Consider the following 21,038-nt stretch of genomic DNA (forward strand, 5'->3'; position numbering starts at 1 on the left):
AGCAGGGGATGCCTCCCTAGACACAATGTTTTGTGTGAGGGGCCCTACAAGGTAAACTGCTCCGTCTTCATCACATGTGGGGGTGACCCTGCAATGCCAATCTCCTAACCCCACACATACATCTCATAAGCTATGGATTTTGAGGGGAGTCCATGCAAAAATAAACAAAAAAAGGCTTGCGGTCCCTCTAAAAATCCATACCAGTCCCTTATCCTAGATGAGGATGTGGTATGGATTTTGAGGGGGTCCCCATCCAAAAAACACTTTTAGACTTTAGGCTTTGTCCAGGTTTTATGCCAATTGCCATTGTGTTGTGCAATGACAACCAAAAGAACATAACAACCACAAGCCTAAAAATAAAAATTGTTTTGTTAAATAACCTAAGAATAGGTCCACTGTAAATGTAATGGGTAAAGTTGTGGTGTCATTTTTATCCTCTTCAGGATTCTTTCCCAGCGCAATCTGCCTGTTGACTAAATTGCAAGTAGTAATAACATCCATACATTCTGTTGTGTGCCATCACTTAAGCATCTTGGATATCATTTACGACATACGACACAAAGTCATTTAGCCTCAGCTTGACTTGGTTTTGGTCATCGATTCTATGACTTGCTGCAAATAAGGGTAAAAAAAATCCATAGCCTGGAGTTCTAAAGGGACTACAATTGTACATTTGACACAGCAATATTGATTTCATAACATTGATTTATTAATGAGATCAAGGTGGTGAATTTTGAACTGTGTGCACGGATTACATCAGTAATTTTGCAACCTCTTTGTTTTATTAGACTCATAAATTGGAATATCTCAGTTATGCAACAGATTAGATCACTATGAATACATGCAGCATATTTGCCAGTTATTTATGAATGTATGCAGCATTAATAGATACATTTCATGTCATATGTGTGAAACAGTTTATTAAGGATCTCTATGAAGATATCAGCAAATAGCTTTGGAATAATAAGAAAGGTATACTAAGGGCTATGCATGGGCTTCGTTAATTGTCTTTTTTTTATAAATTATTGTGCTAATTGGTTATTTTGATTTTTCCTGTTTGTGGTGCTTATATTGTTATAGTCAGGCTTTGTTTATTAAGCATTGTGCATCAGGACCATGCAAGCAGGGCAGTGGGTATATGGTGCACTGAAATATTCTGTATTGGTCTTGTACAGGCTTATTAGTACAATTGATAGGGAAGTGCTTAGTGGTTATACAATGGTTCAGTGAATAAAAAGTTCCAATGTTTGACAAGATGTGTTCAGGATGGCATTGGGGGGTAGTGTTCCTTTTCAGTAGATATGAGATATAGTTTTCAGTAGCTGACATCAACTCCTCACTTCCATACCAATCACCAGAGTGTATGAAGTGATGAGGGAGCCTTCCTTGAGCTATCTCTGCTTGAATGGAACTCCTCTTTATGCTGAGTGCTATCCCTCACCGGAAGGATCCTGTCCCTGACCAGCCACTTGTCCAAGGTATGCCAAAATTATGTGGGTTCCCTTATTTAAAAGGTTCCACAACCCAAATGACCATCAAAGTCTCTTGAGAGTTCTGCATCCAATCAGACAACTTTCCTTTTTTTTTTTTTTTTTTTGTTCAATAAATTTGTATTGAGAAGATGATACAAAAACATGTCAGTGTAAGTTGTAAGACATTACCTTTCTGAGATAACTGACCAATACCCTTACAAGATTCTCATATAGTGATGGCACAAGGCTGCCTACAGATGGAAAGACTACCTGCACCTGTCTACAGCCTGTATATACAGTATATTAGGACAGACTCCGGTGGCATTGAGGATGGTGTATAAAAGAGTTTATCTATCACCCAGATTGTGGTGGTACCTTTCCAATTAAAGGCTGCATAGACAGAGGTTGGTAGAGCTGGATTTCTGCTATGGTAGGGTCCTGGAATATGGCTAGAGAAAGATGGGTGGTTTCCATAACCACCCAGTCTACTCCAGGTTTTCCAACTAGTGGTGGTACAGGTGGAGGTTGGAAAGTCTTTGTCACTTTGTCCATTTAGGGCAAAGTGATAAGAATTTCTTTTTCTTTTTCTTTTTTTTTCAAATCAGCTGAATTTTTGTTAAAGGTTTTTCAGCATAAAAAGTACATGTATACCCCAGTTTCTCCCATTCTTCTTCACTTCCTAAACATAGAATCACAAAGTAAATAACAAAGTAAAACCAAACAGCGGTCAACAGTCTCACACCTAGAACACGGAGAACTGTTCCTTCTATTTAATTTAAACCTGTGTCAATAAAAAAGCTGTATGAGTTTTTGAGTTGGGGGAATAGATGCCACGGCTGGGACTGCCGAATAATGGAGCAGGGAAAGGTGAGTATAAGTGGGTTGGAGGGTAGACTTGACAGACTCGCTTTAAAGTGGCCCTGTTCTTATACAAAAGTCAATAAGCCAAGTTATACCTCTAAATGAAGAATGTAAATACTCACCTTTTCTGCCACTGAATGCCACTCGGATCCTGAGAAATCATCCACTGAAGTCTGCCTGAAAACCAGCACTTCCCAGTGTGTCAATTTCATGGGTCTCCCTCAGTTCTTACTGATTCCTCTCACTGGTTCTTCCCAATCAAAAGGAGTTTGGTGATGTGGGCAGCAGGAAAGGCAGATATTTAGACTAATATTTTGTTTCTTAGTTTCTGTTTTGGTTTATGTCTGAGAGAGACATTCAGACCAGGCTGGACAGAGAAGGCTAATACATAGTGGTCAAAACACACTTTTTGTTGGTAATGGACTTCCCATAATCCAACGGGGAAGTTCATTACCAACTTAAAGCTTATTTTGATCACTATGTATTAGCGGTCACATATTTCTGGTAAGCTCCTGCCTGCTGCACCCGGGTAGCGTGGTCTGTCATAGGCTCTTTTTTGGGATCTAGAGGTTTTTGAGCTTTTCCTGATTACACATCTATACCGAACTTCTGAAAGATTTTTCCTGTCACTGGGATTATTTCCATCCTTATATACAGTGTTTGGGACTGATGCTTAATTCAGCTAGTCCCTGAGGATTTTTTATTTATTTTATTTGTTTATAGGTATTTCATGCACATTTATTTTGCGTATTTGCATTTTCATTTTGGGATTTGTGTACTTATATTGCTGTTTTTTGTGTACAATTTGGAGAATGCACATGTCTTTTGAATATGTTCACTGCCTGTAATTAATTTTATTCACTCAATTTAACTTTTAATCAAATTAGTCAATTAATCAATTTAGTCAAAAGTTTTCATTGATCACTTAGCAGAGTGTATAAACAGAAAAAAAATCAACATTGCCTCAATTCTCCTAGGTACACTTAAACACAGTTTTTAGGGCACTCAACGGGTAAGCTGTTCCAGATATCTAGCCCCAGTTCTACTGTGGATGTAGGCTGTCCCAGTTGCTTCTTTCTTTTCACGTAATCCCAGACAGATTCTATAATGTTATGATTAGGGCTCCGTGGAAGCCATACCAGGACTCCTTGTTTTTCTTTATGCTCAAGATAGTTCATTATCACTTGGGCTGTATCTTTGGGGTCAATGTCCTACTACAGAAGGATGAATAAGTATCTACCTGCACTTTTCAGCATTGAGGAGACCAATTTTGACCAAATCCCCAAATCCATGTGCAGATATGCAGCCCCAAACTTGCAAGGAACCTCCATCATGCTTCACTGTTGCCTGCAAACAGTTATCCACATACTAATCTCCAGGCTTTGGTGACCAAACAGCCTTCTGTTACAGCCAAAAAAATTTAATTTGGATTTATCAATACAGACCACTTGTTCCCATTTTCTTGCACACCACCTCTTTTCCTGCATAGGTAAGTCTCTTGACCTTGTTCCCATTTCAGAGGTACAGATTTTTAGCTGTAAGTATTCCATGAAGACCACTTCTGACCAGACTTCCCTGGACTGTGTATGGGTGTACCAGTGCCCCACTGGTTTCTGCTAGGTCTGTGCTGATGGTGCCACTGGATATCTTTCAGTTGTGAAGGGAAGGGAGCATGGTGTGCACTAAGTTGTTTACTGTATTTTTGGTCCTCAACGATGGCTGTTTTTTTGTGGTTCTGCAGAACAGCTTGAACAGCACATATGGAAGTACCCATCTTCCTTGAATTTTCTGCCTTTGAGGGATCTTGTTGATGCAGTAAGACCAATGTGTGTTCTGTTAATGTGCTCAGCCTTTGCATAATCTTTTTTACATTAAAATGTCAACAGTGATCTCAAATTGTTAGTACAGCATGGCTTTTTCTCACTCAGTTTCGTTCCTACTGCACAAATGACTCTACCCTCTAGAACCAAGCTGCAGCCCTGGGCTGAGGCACACAGCTTTCTCAACAGCCACACTCACTCCCCAGAGAGAGGGTAGGCAGAGGAGAACTACAAAAGGACCCTTCCAAAACACTACATCCCTGCTTTGTCAAAGCTAGGCCCAACCCACCAATGAGAGGTTTTACCAAGTTTTTAACCAACCTACCTGACAGAGTAACTGGCAGGTAATGTCATAGAGATCACCCCTCATGCTCTGCATGACAAAACACAAAAATAAATGTAAAACAAACCACAGCAAGACTAGAGAAAACACACACTAGGCACTTTAAATACCTTTCTCTTCGCTTCACTTTAGTGCCAGTGCAAGACATAAATTCCAACAAAACTCACAAAACTCCTTCACCACGACCAGCAGCATTTACTTTATATAGATTTCTTGGGCTATCATTTCCCAACCTACTATCTGACAAGAGGCAATAGATTGACTTTGATTGACTTTGATTCCACAGCCTGAAGAGGGAAATCATCAGGAACATAAAAGTGTGCACCTTTGAATTTGAGTCTAGGAGAACTGGACCCTTGCTAGGCAGCTTTATAACTGGAAAAGTAATAATCCTAGATCACGTTAACCACTTTGCCTGTGAAAAATATAGCTGAGCAAAATTGCTAAGTCAGAGTCCCGCATTCAAAGAGTCTAATGTGTGCTCTTAATATGTGGCAAATCAGGAAACTCTGTCAGAATCCATATAACAACAAAAGTGCTTCTAATTGGTTGCTCATTATGATTACATATTGGGCTCTTTTAACTGTGGGACCATGGCTGTGCAAATCAGCTGAACTGTAATTTCTCACAGGCGGACAACTTGTATGTGCAAGCATACACAAAATCACATGACCGAGTGATCCAATTCTCAGGAGTTTCCGGGAGATGTGGAACATTTTGAGAGACTTTATGCAAAGACCAGGGAGACCAGGAGACAAGCCCAAAATATCAGGTGACTGCTGCATTTCCCATGCGACTTGACATCATGGGGTTGATTTACTAAAGGTGAATAGGCTGTTTAATGTGCAAGGGGATAGTTCCATCTTGTGCAAGTAAAAATACAGTTTTTTTTATTTCCCACATGATTTGGTATTTTTTTGCAAAGTGAATTTTCCCAAAAACTTAAAGCTAAGGGAAAATCCCTTTGCAAACTAAACAGTCTATTTGCCTTTTAGTACAGTATATTAGCCCCCATGTGCCTGGCACTAACATGCTGGTTGTTACATGACATGGTCATATAAATCTTAATGTCTAAACAGTAGTCTTTATTCTCTGAAAGGTTGAAGCCCAAATTACTAAACTACATGTGATTACTCACAGCTTTGATTGATGAGTGTACATTTCAGAGGAACAGTAAGGGTATTGTGATTACTGGCTGAGCATACAGTAGATCCATATGCCCATGGAAATACACATGATCAGCTTGTACATATACAGTTAAATTGAGGTGGTAAGGATTTGCAACTACCAGTATACCATAAAAATGGACCGCATAATTGATTATAAGGCTTTTATATCCAGTTGATGTCTATTGTATAGTGTCTGATCCATTTTACAGTTTACTATTAATCTCCACATAAAGCAATATAAGGAGACTACGAAATGCATTGATTTAAGTCTACCTTATTTCCACTGGGAAACAGCATTGGGGTGATCTTTTGATATATTTATATATGAGTGGCTATAAAAATATTTTCTGTATTTTTGGATGCATAGAATGCACTTTTTGGTTAAGTTCTATTGGCAGATAGCATGTCTAATTGTATTTGTTTTCTTTTTTTAATGCACGATAAAAAAAATGTGTAGAATAATACTTGGCTATGTGTTTTACTTCAAATGACAGTTTGGGAGTAGGCAGTTACATTTTAAAAAATACAATGTAAAATTAACAAGGGACACCAACATAGTTGTATCTTTGATCTTAAAAACTACGGGATAATGGTGTTGTGGTAACTTGCCCCCCCCCCCCCCCAAAAAAAATAACAAGCATAATAATATTATTCTTGATATCGCTAGAAAAAAAAAGCCTTTGAAAATTCGTTTGCAATAACTCCATCAGTATCACCAGCAAAGCAGCTTCATTATTATCCCATTAAAGAAGAAGAAAATTGTGCACTGCATTTGGAGATTTCATAATTTGCCACGTCACGAATGTTAATTCTCCATTACGAACACTAGTTTACAAGACCGACCGCATCTGGCTTGTCCTTGCTTCCAAGCATGCGTGTTTGTACTTTGGACTTTTGTCCCGTCGGAAAATCTGATCGTGTGTACGAGGCTTTACTCTCTTAAGCCTGTTGTCTCACAGCCCCATGCTGCTGCGTTTCATTTTGTTAATTGCCAGTATATGTATAATGTAAAAACAATTCCAGTTAGTAATAAATGAGAGGAACTGAGGACAACATAATTGATTGCAGCTCTAGGCACAGTCACTGTCAAGGATGGCTTTTTTTTTGTGATAAAAATAATTGATAGGTCTGCTTTAACCTCCCTGACGGTTTTCCAGAGTGTGGCTCGGGGTTAAAATTCAGTCCCATCAGCGGTAACCCCAAGCCACACTCAAGATTACATTGCAGGATGCTGGTGCCGCCTTACTTACCTTGTCCCCAGGATCCTGCGATGTCCCCTGCAGTGTCCGTGGGCTCTGTCTCCTCTGAAGCCTCTCCGTGCCAGGCTCCGTTCCCTGCGAGCGTCGCGACGCACGGGGGCGGAGCCAGGCGGCAAATTCAAAAAATTGTAAAAATCATAACACATACAGTACTGTAATCTTAAAGATTACAGTACTGTATGAAATCATTTCACTTCCCTTTTGTCCCCAGTGCTTTGGCCCATGCCCTGCATGCAGTTTTATGTTATATATACTGTTCTTTCTGCCTGGAAACTGGAGATTGTCCATAGCAACCAAAAAGTGTCCCTTTACGTCAAAAGTGGCTTTAGACCAGCTAGAAAACAGTGATAGTAAATTAGAACACTTGCAGAATTGAGTGATAGTGATTTATGGAGAAATTAATTTTATTAATATTATATTATTATTTTTTTTAATTATTTATATTTATTTATTTTATTATAATTTATGTTTTTGTGTTTCAAACTTCATCATACCCGGGATATCTACTAGACTCTTGTTTGGACAGATTTAAGTGTGTTATTGTTAAGAATTACAGGCCTACAATATAAAACGCCAAATTTCCATGCAAAATAATTGTACCGCTTTCAGCACCTAAAATCCTAAATAATCATACCGCCAGGGAGGTTAAAGATGTGCAAGTACCTGAATGTGACCTGGTATCAGTATCTTGCAGTCTCTGCACAGCAGGTTAGAGTGTGAGAGGAAAAAGCCGCACAAGGAACCAATCATATGATAGGAAGAGAAGACAGAATGACAGAGAGTTAAAGGAGAAGTCCAGCCAAAGCTCATTTGGCTGGGCTTCTCCTATGGCTCACAGGAGTGCAATTTGTTTTGCACTCCTGCGACCCGTTTTCAGCAGAAAGCTGGCTGAAGTCCGCTCTCTGCTGACGTCACGAATATCAGCTGTCTCAGCCTCTCAGCGAGCCGCTGAGAGCCTGAGATGGCCCGCTCTGCCCGCTCCACAGCCCAGTGCTCTAATGAGCACAGAGGGAGATGAGCAGAGAGCTGTGACTGACAGTCTGCAGCCCTCTGCTCATGAAGCTCTGAAAACCGAGCAATCGACGGTGTTCGATCGCTCGGTTTTCAGTGTAGAGGCGCTGGGTACAGATACAGCATCGGACCGATGCTGCATCCACCTAGATAAGTATAAATATAGAAAAAAAAAACCCATACTTCTCTTTTAAGTTCTGATTTTTTCTTTCACTGACCATGCTGAGGAGGGTCCAGTGACCAGGGCTCAGAGGAAATGGGTTGAACGATGCTGTGGGTTGACTTAGGACATCTAGTGGCAGAATTAAAGTACTGTGGGGGAATCTATAAATTCATTGTGAACATTGCAACAAAAGCTGGTTTTGTTTCATTTATATTTTATTTGGCTATTTCGCTTAACCCCCCCCCCCAAACCCTGAATATAACTTTTGGGTCCTCTTTCACACTGTGCATTGCATTAACATGTGCTGTGTTTTTTTTGTGGGCTGGCTGTGCACCTTAATGCACAGTACAGTATGGAATATTGCATTGGGGTGCTATTTATAACCAATGGTACCATTCCCAACACATAGCCAGAAACTGCAGGGCTTAATCAGGAGAAGGACCATAAATAGTACAATTATATATAATATATAATCAGGAGAAGAGTTGTTACCTGCCTGGCTGCGCAGTATGGCAGTGGGGTGTCAATTATGATACTAACTGGATAAAATTAAAGTTGAGGCAAGTCACAACAACCTAACTAAGCTTAAATCTACTCCCACCCTCATTCTAAGCCTATTCTTTCTACCCTGTAAAAGGAAAGATGTCTTTACTTACCTAGTCTGAAGACAAGATGGTTTGGTCACATGATCTCCAGTGGCGGCTTCAGTGTAGAGGAGAGATCGCAGACAGTGGATGCAGAACCTTGATGATGATGTCACCCACAGACTTACTATGGGGCATCCGTCGTTGACTGACCCTTCTCTACGCTGAAGCCAGTGCTGGGATCTGATCATGTGACTGGACCAGAGCGACTTCAGAATTAGTAAGTATAGGCATCTTTCCTTTTGCAGGGTACATAGAATAGGCTTAGAATGGGAGTAAATTTAAGTTTAGTTTTTGACTTGCTTTCCAATTTAAGGCAATTTAAAAAACAATATTGTATAGAATGGAAAGGGATTAAAACAGGCTTTTTTTGCTGTCTGTGCCCTTGTTAGGGAGATTCAGTTTCTCTAATTGTTCTGTTTACTATTATCACTAAAGCCTCATACAAACGATCGGACTTTAAACAAACTTTTCCGTGGATTTCTGTCCAAAGGGCGTTGGCCGTAAACTTGGTATGTATACACACGGCAGGACTTCTTAGGCAACAAACACAAATGTAGTGACGTTTCAACGTACTGCCGACACTTCAAAAGAGGACGTTCAATTCTCCAACGCCACCCTTTGGTCAACTTTTGTATTGTTGTCTGATCTTTTGCATTGGTTCTGAGCATGCGTGTTTGTACTTTGTACTAAAGTCTGATGGTTTTGTGTACACACGATCGGACTTGCTGACGTAGGACTTTTGTTGCTGCCAAATTTGTCTGTTCGCACAGCCAACATTTGTCCGATGAAAACTGAAAAAGTTTGTCTGATGGAGCGTACACACGGTCGGATGTTGCCTTAAAACAGGTAATTTGCATGTTTGTTGTCAAAAAGTCAGATCGTGTATATGGGCCTTAAGAGTGAAAATGAAAGAAAATCCTAAATTTTGGATTGTCACCAGAACAGGAAATCTTCCAATGAGTTCTGGTGACCCTGGAGATAACCAGGGATGCCATAATTTTGGAGGGATTTCCTCTCACTTCCTGTATTGCCTATGGGACAGGATGTGAAGGGAAATCTCCCCAATGGTATACAGGTAGCAAAAATAGAATTGATAAGGGTCATAACAATCCCTTACTTAGATCTTTTTTAAAATCCTTTGAAAAAAGTTTTCACATATATGTATTTCAACTGTGTGTTCAAAGGGGTTGTAAAGGTATTTTTTTTTTTTTTAAATAACAAACATGTTATACTTACCTCCACTGTGCAGCTCGTTTTGCACAGAGTGGCCCCGAACCTGGCTTTCTGGGGTCCCTCGGCGACTGTCTCAGCTCCTCCCCGCAAGAACTAAACACCTTCATGCGAGCTCTCGCACATGGTGGTGAGTTCTTGCGGGCGCGCTCCTGTGATACAGCCGGCGGCTACAGCCGCCGACTGTATCACTCGGCCCCACGCCAGGCACGCTACGTCATTGGGTGTGATTGACAGCAGCGCGAGCCAGTGGCTGCGCTGCTTTCAATCCATCCACTCTAGCCAATCAACGGCCAGGCTGAGCACCGAAGAGGATGTCGGGAGCGAGCGCGGGACTTTCGAGGGGTCAGTTAAGTAAAACAGGGGGGCTGGCATTGTCGGATATTTTTTCACCTTAATGCATGGGATGCATTAAGGTGAAAAACGTGAACCTTTACAACCCCTTTAACTGTGTGCCTGGAGTTCGACTGTAGGCTGGCGTAGTAGAGGGCAATTGTTTTTTGTAATTCAGTTTTTACTTATTTGGCTTGACAAGCATTTCATTTAATCACACCATTTTTACAAATTATGCATTTTATTATAAAATACTCCATAATTAATTGGAAAACGTAAACACATTTACTAAATTTATAGCTGATTAAAATGGAAACAGGTAATGAAGTAATGAAGGTAATGGTAACAGGTAATGAAGTGTGGCATGGTTACAATGGCCCTCTGCACTAGTGTGAATATTCTCCTAAAGCGATATTAAAGCCTTGTTTAAAAAAAATAAAACAAATATTAAACGATGTTATATTTACCTGCTCTGTGCAGTGATTTTGCACAGAACAGCCCGGATACTCCTCTTCTTGTGTGCCACGCCGGCGCTTCTGGCTCCTCCCTCCTGCCAGGTGCCCTCACAGCAAGCCGCTTGCTGTGGGGGCACCCAAGCAGGGCACCCATTCACACACAGAGCAGCGACTCGGGCCCACCCCTCCCTCTCCTGCTGAAAAGCCAATCAGCAGTGCAAGTCCCCTGAGAGGCAAGGCTCTTTTGGACATCGCTGGATCAAGAGTGTCCTAAAGAATGTTTTTAGATATTTAGGAGCTAAATTAAGGAAAAGGACCTCCAAGGTAGTATTCTCAGAAATACTACCAGTACCTCGAGCCACATCAGAAAGGCAGAGGGAGATTAATAGGAAGTAAACAAGTGGCTGAGAAACTGGTGTAGTAAGGAGGGGTTTGGGTTCCTGGAGAACTGGGCCGACTTCTCAGTCGGTCACCAGTTCTTTAGAAGGGACGGACTGCACCTAAATGAGGAGGGTGGTGCAGATCTGCTGGGAGTGAAGATGGCCGAAAAGTTAGAGGGGCTTTTAAACACACACACACACACACACACACACACACACACACACACACACATATATATATATATATATATATATATATATATATATCTATATACAAACATACATTACATCACCATTTAAAACATTTTGTACAGATTAAAAAGAAAAGTTATTGCATTGATTTTATTTTAACAAAATATATTTACTACACACATACCGTAATTCTCAATGAAAAAATAGTCCGTGTGGTGTAGAGTCTTCCAACCAATATAACAGACAATATAGGGCGCATCAATAGTGCAATATATTAAATGTGAACCTGTTGATTTTTACATAATTAAAGTGCTCCAGTGCATAAGCATTAAATATTCTGTGTTTACAATAAAATGAATCTAGTGCAACAAATCAAATGTCCTCAAATGATTATGAAGAAAACACACAAAATTCTTCTTAGTAGATCCAATCACCACATAATAAAGTGCACATGCTTTCTTATTCGTGCTTCACCCGAAGTAGTATATCAAAGCGCTTACCAGACAGTAGCGGCCACAGAGTGACCCTCAGGCATGAAAAACTATATATCTTCAAAGGTAACTTTTCCAGATATCCTGGCAGAAGGACTCTAATCACCACTCAGCAGGAATTGTATATAGCTTCTACATACCAATAGTTATTATTTCTCCAACATACATTCAGTACTAAAAAAACTATAAAAGAATTGATTAATTTTTGAGAATCTTTTGTGTAATATATATAGTCATCTTTACAAATGCATGAACTACTAGTAGTGTTAAAAATAAATACTTAAACAAACCCAACAATGTCACTTTTTAACTTACAGATGACACCCAGAAGATGGAGGAATTCCACACAGATGGTTTCCAATGGACTCTCCTTGTAAATAGATTTGACATTATTTAGAAATCTACAGAGCTCTTCCTTCTCTAAAGCCACATCTAAAGTACTGTATTATTTGGAGTTTCCTGTGTGCGAAGTACAAAATTGTATATATATAATATGTATAACATGGTTGAAAGCAATCTCATTGCATTCAATTATTTTTTTTATTTACTTTTATTTTTGCATCATGTTAAGTAATAATAAAATATCTATGTTTACAATGTATTCACTGAAAATTCAATTGAAGAATATTTGAATAGTTTCTTCATCCATCAGCAGATCTCAACTGCCCACAGTGAAGGTGTAATGCTTTTTTGTTTTTCTTTTTTGCCCTGAATGGAATAGAGAAGGGTCAAAACATCAGTTTTTGCTGGGGAGAATTCATTCCTTTTTACATTTTAGGTTAGCACTAAACACAGGTACATACCAAGAAAAATAAAAAATAAAATAGAGAGGGGATTTTATAAAAAATAATAAGGGGCTATCAACTTTACTTATCAAAGCCCACCTGCAGGCACTTTGAGCCCCCTCTTTTCCACATACAATGCAGTCTATATGAAAAAAAAAGAGATTTTAAGGGAGGAAGACAGAACATTTTGTAGGTCATTGGGGTGGTAAAGTTACCGGCCTCTGCAGCATCTCAGAAAAAAAAGTTTGGCTTAGTGAGAACAAGACTTTAAGGCAGCATGATTTAAATAAAAAGAATAGAGCTGGCAGCTCCAAACGTCCTTGTTGCTTCTTTATTGGTGCATAAAAAAGGTGAGTAAAAACATACAGGGGCTCACGCGTTCCGGCTTACAAGCCTTGATCAAAGCACAATTTTCAAGTTAAAAAACAGAACATATATACTGTTTGCCAAACCACACCGTTCAATTAATTGTCTTAGTGAAACAGCAATTAAGAGACATCCAAAACAGAAGGTGAGTTGTAGCACTTGGCAATACAAATATGGAAAATACTTTCTAGCAATAGATGTATGTTTTTACACATTATCTACACAATATAAAATGATAAAACAAGACTAAAGGGTTCCCCCAAATAAACTAAATGAGAAACGTGTCTGCATCATATCTTGAGTTCACGCCATATGTGTAGTCATGCTGGGATATGTAGTCCCATGCTGGCAAAACAGACATGGACAATACTTACCAGCAATGGATATATGTTTTTACATATTATCTACACAATAGCAAATAACAGAAAGTGTGTAAGACAAGATAAAAAGATTCCTCCAAATAAAATAAATGAGAAACAAGTCTGCATCATATCTTGAGTTCAAACCATATGTGTAGTCATGTGAGAAAATGTAGTCCCATGCTGGGATATGTAGTCCCATAAAGGGACTATTTGAGAAACAGATCTACATCATATCTTGAGTTGAAACCAGATGGTGTTCTAGATTGGAGACTAAAAATCCACCAGACCTCTCTTTCCAGCAGTTTGCGGTGGAAATCTCCACCCCTTGGTGGTTTTCTAACTTTTTCCAAACCACAAAATAAAAAAAGATCCCATGTCACCAGAATGTTCATATTTAAAATGTCTGGCGACATGGGATAGGGTCTATCCATAACATAGGAGGCCCCACTGTTTCTGATTCTCATAGGTCTAGACGTGCAGCCAACATACTGCAATTTAGTGTAAAGAGGTACCCCGTGCTGCCTAGATTAATAATAGCAGCTAACACAACAAAACAGATATGGTGTATACCTGTAGCGCTAAAGTGTTTGGGTTGATTAACACAACCCTGCCATTGACATGAAAAATAAATCAAAAAATCTTGATAAATCAAATTAAGTAAATCAACAAACCATAGTGACTAAACAGATATGCATGAATTATGAAATACCACATGTGATATATACCGTATAAGTGGCTGAAAACTACAAAGACTCCACTGCCGCCATTATTTTATTCAAGCGCTTGTATTCACTTTCTAAATGTAAGTGTATACGGAATTATGCTATGTGGCCATCTTTTTCCATTTCCTCCACCCAATTGATTACTATCTTCTGACTTACAACCACCACTTTTAATAAACTTTAAGAGTTCATACGGAATTATGCTATGTGGCCATCTTTTTCCATTTCCCCCATCCAATTGATTACTATCTTCTGACGTACAATCTGTATGGAGACGGATTTCCCATGAAGCTCTAGGACATTCCGGATTACAATCACGGAGGATCCCCAAGGTTCCATCCTAGTTGTCGGCAGACAACACAAGCCTGACTCATAGAACGTACGTTCTTTTGAATTCAAACCATCCGGTAAGCCTACATCTATTTTGGTGGTGGCCTTATTACACTGGTGTTTTTAGTTTTCATCCACCATATTGGATACTTATGCGGTGATCAAGACCTTCAATCTATTCACTATATATTGTGGACTTTAATCACTCATTACGCATTGTGGATTTCTAAGAACTTCACAGACTTATTCATTTTTATTCATTTATATTTCTTTGTAGTTTTCAGCCACTTATACGGTATATATCACATCATATCTGTTTAGTCACTTGTTGATTTACCTAATTTGATTTATCAAGATTTTTTAATTTATTTTTCATGTCAATGGCAGGGTTGTGTTAATCAACCCAAACACTTTAGCGCTACACGTATACACCCCAACGTACTGTAATTTACCAGATCTACATCCTATTAGGTAAATTACATTATTGCTGTTGCAGTTAATAAAATCCTTTATGACAAACTCTCTGCCAATCGCACAAGAGACAACAGCTTTAAGGCAGCATGATTCTTGGACTCATTCAATGTCAGGTCACCTGAGGCCACGGGACAGATGCACCCCGTTGGGGTCAGGAGTGCAACGCTGAGGTAGTGGACCTGACTGCCGTGGATGGAGCTCTGGGTGGTTCAGGAAAGCAGGTACTCTGGAGCACCAATACTGGGAGCTAGAGCATGAGATTTCCCAGGGCGCAGAATCTAAGAACCAGCAGGTGTTCACCAGGACCCCTGATGTTGGGGATGGACTTCGCTGTAGTCTGGCTCCAGGTCACGGCCCCCACGGTCTCCCAGCTCACACTCACAGTAGACTGCTGGAGGATAGGGAGGAAGCAGCAGACCGGGACAACAAGGATAGTCAGGAGATAAGCCAAAAGGTCAGGGTAACAAGCAGATAGGGATAGTCAAAGAACACGCCAAAGGTCAGGATATGAAGCAGACGAGGACAGTCAAGAACAAGCCAGGGTCGGTAAACAGGATCAATTGTAGGACACACAGCAATGAGCACGCGGAAGCCAAATACACAATGTTGATCAGCGAGGCTGGCTTGCAATGCACAGGTTAATATAGTGTTCCTAATTAGAGGCTGGGGTGGAGCCATGCTTGAGGGAAGATTACTTAAGCAGCCAGGTGAAAGGTGGCCAGTTTTTTAAGCTGATCACACGGAGAGGTAAGCAGACAGGAATATTACCGCAGATCCATGACATTCAATTAATGGCATTAGTATTTGATATATGTTTTGGAACATGACAACTGCTAAAATGGAGCTGTGCAATGAAAATCATGATGTGCAACACTATTTCTGTATCTCTGTGTGAGAGTAAGCCCCATCTACTAAAACTCCAGGTCAAATACTTTTATACATGAACTCCAATAAAGAAAAAAGCATTGAAACGACGCTAAGACTTTGATGTGAGTTCAAACAAAACAGTGAGAGGACAAAAACAGCCTCCAGAGGGTACCCAGTAGCTCACCAGAAAAAAATATATGGAAGACATCAGACATGGACTTTATAGGCACCAGATATTAAAATAAATAATTTTATTAAACAACATAAATTCATAGAAAAACATTCATAAAAATATGGGTTAAAATATATAGTGAGATCGGATTTCTTACATGATCAAATGACCCAAACCAATCCCATAGGGATAATACGACAGCAGCAGATTGCTGAAAGGTGGGTGTGATCCAAGGGAAATTGACATAGGTCAATGTGACTTGCTAAAACTCAACATGTTTTGTGAAAAAACCTTCCTCAGGACCTTAGATAAGTATTCAAAAAACTGTAGTTACATGCATTGAATTGCAAGAAGTTAATCAATGATTACTTACTCCACCAGTCCTAACAAAGCATCATTCGGATAGCCAAAATCTGAATCATATTAATGAAAAAATATGGCAATCGCTTAGCACAGACCCGTGTCACTATTCTTTAACAGAAAGGCTACCAGCAAACCACAGGCTTCTAACATGTGAACCAGATGTATTAGCATCCTTCGCAGACAGAAGGCGCCACCAACCCTGGTGGCCTCCTGGATTGATGATATCTGATTCGGGCCCATTGACGATTTTATATATTGGTTTACAAAAAAAAACACCCAACGTGTTTCGAGGCTCAGAAAAAAACTCCCCCTTCATCAGGGTTCCAGTTAAAATATGAAATTTGAAAAAACTCAAAAGAGGTTTTCTATGTGTGAATCTATGTAGAATAACCTAACTGCTGTATTAGGATAGTTACTAACCAGCAACATCCACATGAGCATTCAAGTTTCTGATCAATGGATCAATTTGGAGTCTTTTATCATTTGGTCTGGCGCTCCTTGGATTGGTGTGTTACTTTCAACATGGGGGCCTTGTTTTGCCTAAATGTTTAATAATGTCTTACTCCTTACTGCAACTTAAACTTAATTAAAAAGTACCCATTCATACCAGGGTGTGTTGTGGTAACACATGTGCAACAATGTGTTTGATTAGGTTGTTGCTTCTAAGACATTGTGGTTGGATGTTGTTGGACTAGTTTTAAAATAAATTTTCCTTCCCGAAGTCCATTTTGTTAAGAAATATCAACAGAAATAATGAATTTTATATTTTTATGTTTGAATAAATGGTATACAGTGTTTAAATAAATTGTACTGTTGGAAAAATTCATTATCTGCAACATTTGAGCTTTATTTTCTTAGTTTCACATTCTTCCCTTTTACCTTGTGGATGAAGAAGCAGTCCTTAGCCTTGGCCCTGCAATACAAATATAGTTGACATTATCATTTGTTATTGTGAAGTAGAAATGGCTCTTTGTATCCTGCAGCAAAATAAGATCCTTCTCTCAAAATACCTTGCTCTCCAACAGAGCAATGGGGGTTATTTACTAAAAGCAAATCCACTTTGCACTACAAGTGCAAATTACAAGTGCAAAGTGCACTCGAAATTGCACTGAAAGTACACTTAGAAGTGCAGTCGCTGTAGATCCGAGGGGGACATGCAAGGAAAATAAAAAACAGCATTTTAGCTTGCACATGATTGGATAATAAAATCAGCAAAGCTTCCCTTCATTTCAGATCTACCCCTCCGATTTACAGCGACTGCACTTCCAAGTGCACTTTGTACTTGTAGTTTGCACTTGTAGTGCAAAGTGGATTTGCCATTCGTAAATAACCCCAATGCCTTTCTTAATGATTGAGGAACATTTAAAATATGAATGTAATATATATTTTCTAAAGAATACAGCATAATAGCATTTTTTATAACTTCCTGCAATACAAATAACAAATAGTAGCTAGAAACAGGCAAGACAAAGATTTATTCTTGTGCCAATGTAACAATGATTATATTTATTTAGAATACTGTAATTTGCACTTTGTAATATGCACCAATGGCGTCATTTAAAGGTAACATGTACTAAAAGAAATATATAGGCTGCTATTGCTACCTGAAAATGCTTCCCCGTCTGGCTGTCATGGTGCTTCGGCGAGTGACTGGTTTGGAAAAAGATCAGAAGTGCTGATTACACGGTACATGCTTTTATATCAGTTACTCAAAATTATTAAAGCCATAGAGAGCTGGGTAATTAGCATTTTTGGAAAGTTGCCAAGGAAGTTTTCATATTGAATATCAGTGCACTATTGAGAGGGTTTCCCAAATAATTACAGCAGAACCTCTACCGCAGAAAAATATAAATCTCAGAATCAGCGCTAAACAGTCAATGGGGTTGATTTACTAAAGGAAATAGACTGTGTACATTGCAAAGTGCAGTTGCACTCTGCAAGAGTAGTTGCTCCAGAGGTCGGTAAATGAGCAGATCTGCTGTATTCCGTCATCCAATCATGTGCAAGTAAAATCAATTTTTCTAAAAATTTTCCTTGCACGTGATTGGGTATTCTTTGCACAGTGAAGGTTTACCTCACTTACTAAGCTCTGGAACAACTGCACTTGCAGAGTGCACAGTCTATTTGCCTTTAGTAAATCAACCCCAAAGTCCCTTTAAATGTCCTTTCAGAGGAATCTACAGGGTATTTGTATTCAATAAAACACATCTGCTATAAGAACCATCTCTTTATTCTTGAGTCTTTGATGGAGATCTTCATAGCGGAAAAAAAAACTCAAAGGAATAAGAGAGGAGACTATATAGTTTGTTCCACTCCACATGTGAAATACTTAAAACCATATAGAGGTTTATTTACTAAAGCTGGAGAGTGCAAAATCAGTCTCACTTCTGCATAGAAACCAATCAGCTTCTAACCTCAGCTTGTTCAATTAAGCTTTGGCAATAAAACCTGGAAGCTGATTGGTTTCTATGCAGAAGTGAGACTGATTTTGCACTCTCCAGCTTTAGTAAATAAACCTCAGAATATGCTCACATTATTTGGGCTTTTGTGTTCATTTATATACACCCTTAACCTCCAAGCAACATTGTAGGCCTTTTATACACCACTGTTGAATCGTCTTCTCTGGTTTCTATGCGTTACCCTTCTTTGGATAAATCCTCACCTCACACTTCCAAATGGATAATAAGAGCTCCCAAAAAGTAAAATCACACACATAGTGTAATACCGTAAAACTTATAAACAAAAAACATACTCACAAATAGTGAGCCTGAAACGTGCGTGTCCCTTTAAATTCCATCTCAAATCCACCTTGTGTGCTCTGCTACACCACTCACTCCATGCACCTTACCAGATATCAAAGTTTCTTATGCATATCCACTTAATCACTGTAGAACCCTCATCCCCCCTAATTCCATGAGTATACGTGCAGAAATCTTCAGAAGAACAAAACATAAAATATAGTGTGATACTGCCTTAAGAGTTGTTTCAATGCCTGTATTCTACTCACTCCTTCCTCCGCTTCTTCATAATCACTGTGAACTATGTTGTCAATACACTATTCCTCAAATGGTCACTCCATGCATCTTACCAAATATTTCACATATAAACGCTCCTCATATGTTATCTTCCCACAAAGGTCCACCAGATCTTCAATTCATCCAATATTATGATTCCCCCATGCAGAGATAACAAAAAGGATTCATAGTGCAGCAATTCTTCATAAAATTACACCATTTATTCCAATGCCAATTCACTTACAAACAGGATAAAAAGCCTGTAGACCAAAAATAGGCTCCGCAGCACTCCCAGCGTGCGTGATGACGTCACTTTCGGTGTCTGATGTCACTCCTGATGCGTTTCGTCCAATAGACTTCTTCCTAGGTTTTGATTGACATAACATTTCCAAACAGTATGATATAAGCGAACACAGTAATACTGGCAACACAGGTGTGGAAAGGCTAGTAGTAATGTTCTCAGCAATGTTAGCGGTACATTGGCAGATTTCCAGCATCAAGGTTATCACATTGGCATAGCTTACAATACCGAAGCAACATCTGCAGAGGGGGTGGCTCATAGGCAGGGTGGCGGTGCAAGCAGCACTTAGAAGAAGAGAGTTGCAAGTCCTATGACACTGGAGACCTGAAGATAGCAGAGCAGACAACGGTGTCCCTAATTTGTCCCTCCTCAAACAGGAACCTTACCCTAAGGCTAAATCAATGTCCCTAACAAGTGTGGTTCCTTTCCCTACTCTAACCACTCATAAGTGTGCACCAAATACAGAGGCTCACTCAGGGCCGGACTGGGAATGAAAACCAGCCCTGGAAAAAATGTCATACCAGCCCCATAGCATTATTATACCAGCCCAACAGCATAACGTCATTATTTTCTTGTTCATAAAATGGAAAACCATGCATTTTAAAGCGTGCATTATATATAGATAAGACACATATAAAAGCACATAGGGCTCTGTGATTGGCCCTCCTGATCACATGACGGCTGTGTGGAATCACAGCCATCATGTGATGTAAATAGAGAGCCGTTTTCTAGGCAATTGGCTCTCCTCTCCTCACACGGAATTTGTCGGAGAGGAGAGCGGATCTCTGCAGCCGGCCAGTGATCAGTGAGAATGAGCTGTTTTTTACAGCTTTTTACACATTGATCACCAGCCTACTGTCCCCACACATGTCCCAAAACAATGTAAACACACAAAGTCCCCAAAACACTGTCCCCACACACATGTCCCCACACAGTAAAAAAACCTGTCCCCCACATATGTAACAGTAAAATCATATGTCCCAATGATCATCTGCGTACATATGTCCGTGATCACACAAACCAATTATTATACACTTAACATAATTTTTTTACCAAAGACATGTAGCAGAATACATTTTGGCTTACATTTATGACAAAATTAGATTTTATTGGATTTCTTTTAACCACTTAAGGACCGCCTAACGCCGATTTACGTCGGCAAAGCGGCACGGGCAGGCAAAATCACGTACATGTACGTGATTTGCCTTCCGCGGGTGGGGGGTCCCCCCCGGTGCCCGAGGCGGTCCCGTTCTGTTCCCCGGCGATCCGAGATGAGGGGGAGGCCATCCCCTCGCGATCGCCGCCGGCCAATGGGAACATTCCTTTGCTGCTGTATGCTAAACAGCAGCAAAGGAAATGATGTCATCTCCCCTCGGCTCGGTAGTTTCCGTTCCAGCGCCGAGGGGAGAAGACATCAATGTGAGTGCACAACACACTACACACACAGTAGAACATG

The 21,038-nt window shown here is 39.8% G+C and overlaps 1 protein-coding gene and 1 long non-coding RNA gene across 2 annotated transcripts in view; one reads left to right on the forward strand and one right to left on the reverse strand.

The window, feature by feature from the left end:
- Positions 1–12,427, forward strand: part of FGFBP2 (fibroblast growth factor binding protein 2) — a 45,329-nt gene extending 32,902 nt beyond the window's left edge. Inside the window, exon 2 of the mRNA XM_073609750.1 lies at positions 12,144–12,427. The gene's annotated coding sequence lies outside the window, so the exon portion shown is untranslated. The remainder of the gene's footprint in view (positions 1–12,143) is intronic.
- LOC141117121 (uncharacterized) lies at positions 12,178–19,638 on the reverse strand. The gene is made up of 4 exons (XR_012237106.1): positions 19,356–19,638; positions 17,872–17,917; positions 17,147–17,180; positions 12,178–12,534 (listed from the first exon to the last, which is right to left on the reverse strand). It is a non-coding gene; the product is annotated as an uncharacterized lncRNA (long non-coding RNA).
- Positions 19,639–21,038: the final 1,400 nt, after the last annotated feature.

This window comes from Aquarana catesbeiana, linkage group LG01 (genome assembly GCF_042186555.1).
Source record: "Aquarana catesbeiana isolate 2022-GZ linkage group LG01, ASM4218655v1, whole genome shotgun sequence".
Lineage (NCBI taxonomy): Eukaryota > Metazoa > Chordata > Amphibia > Anura > Ranidae > Aquarana > Aquarana catesbeiana.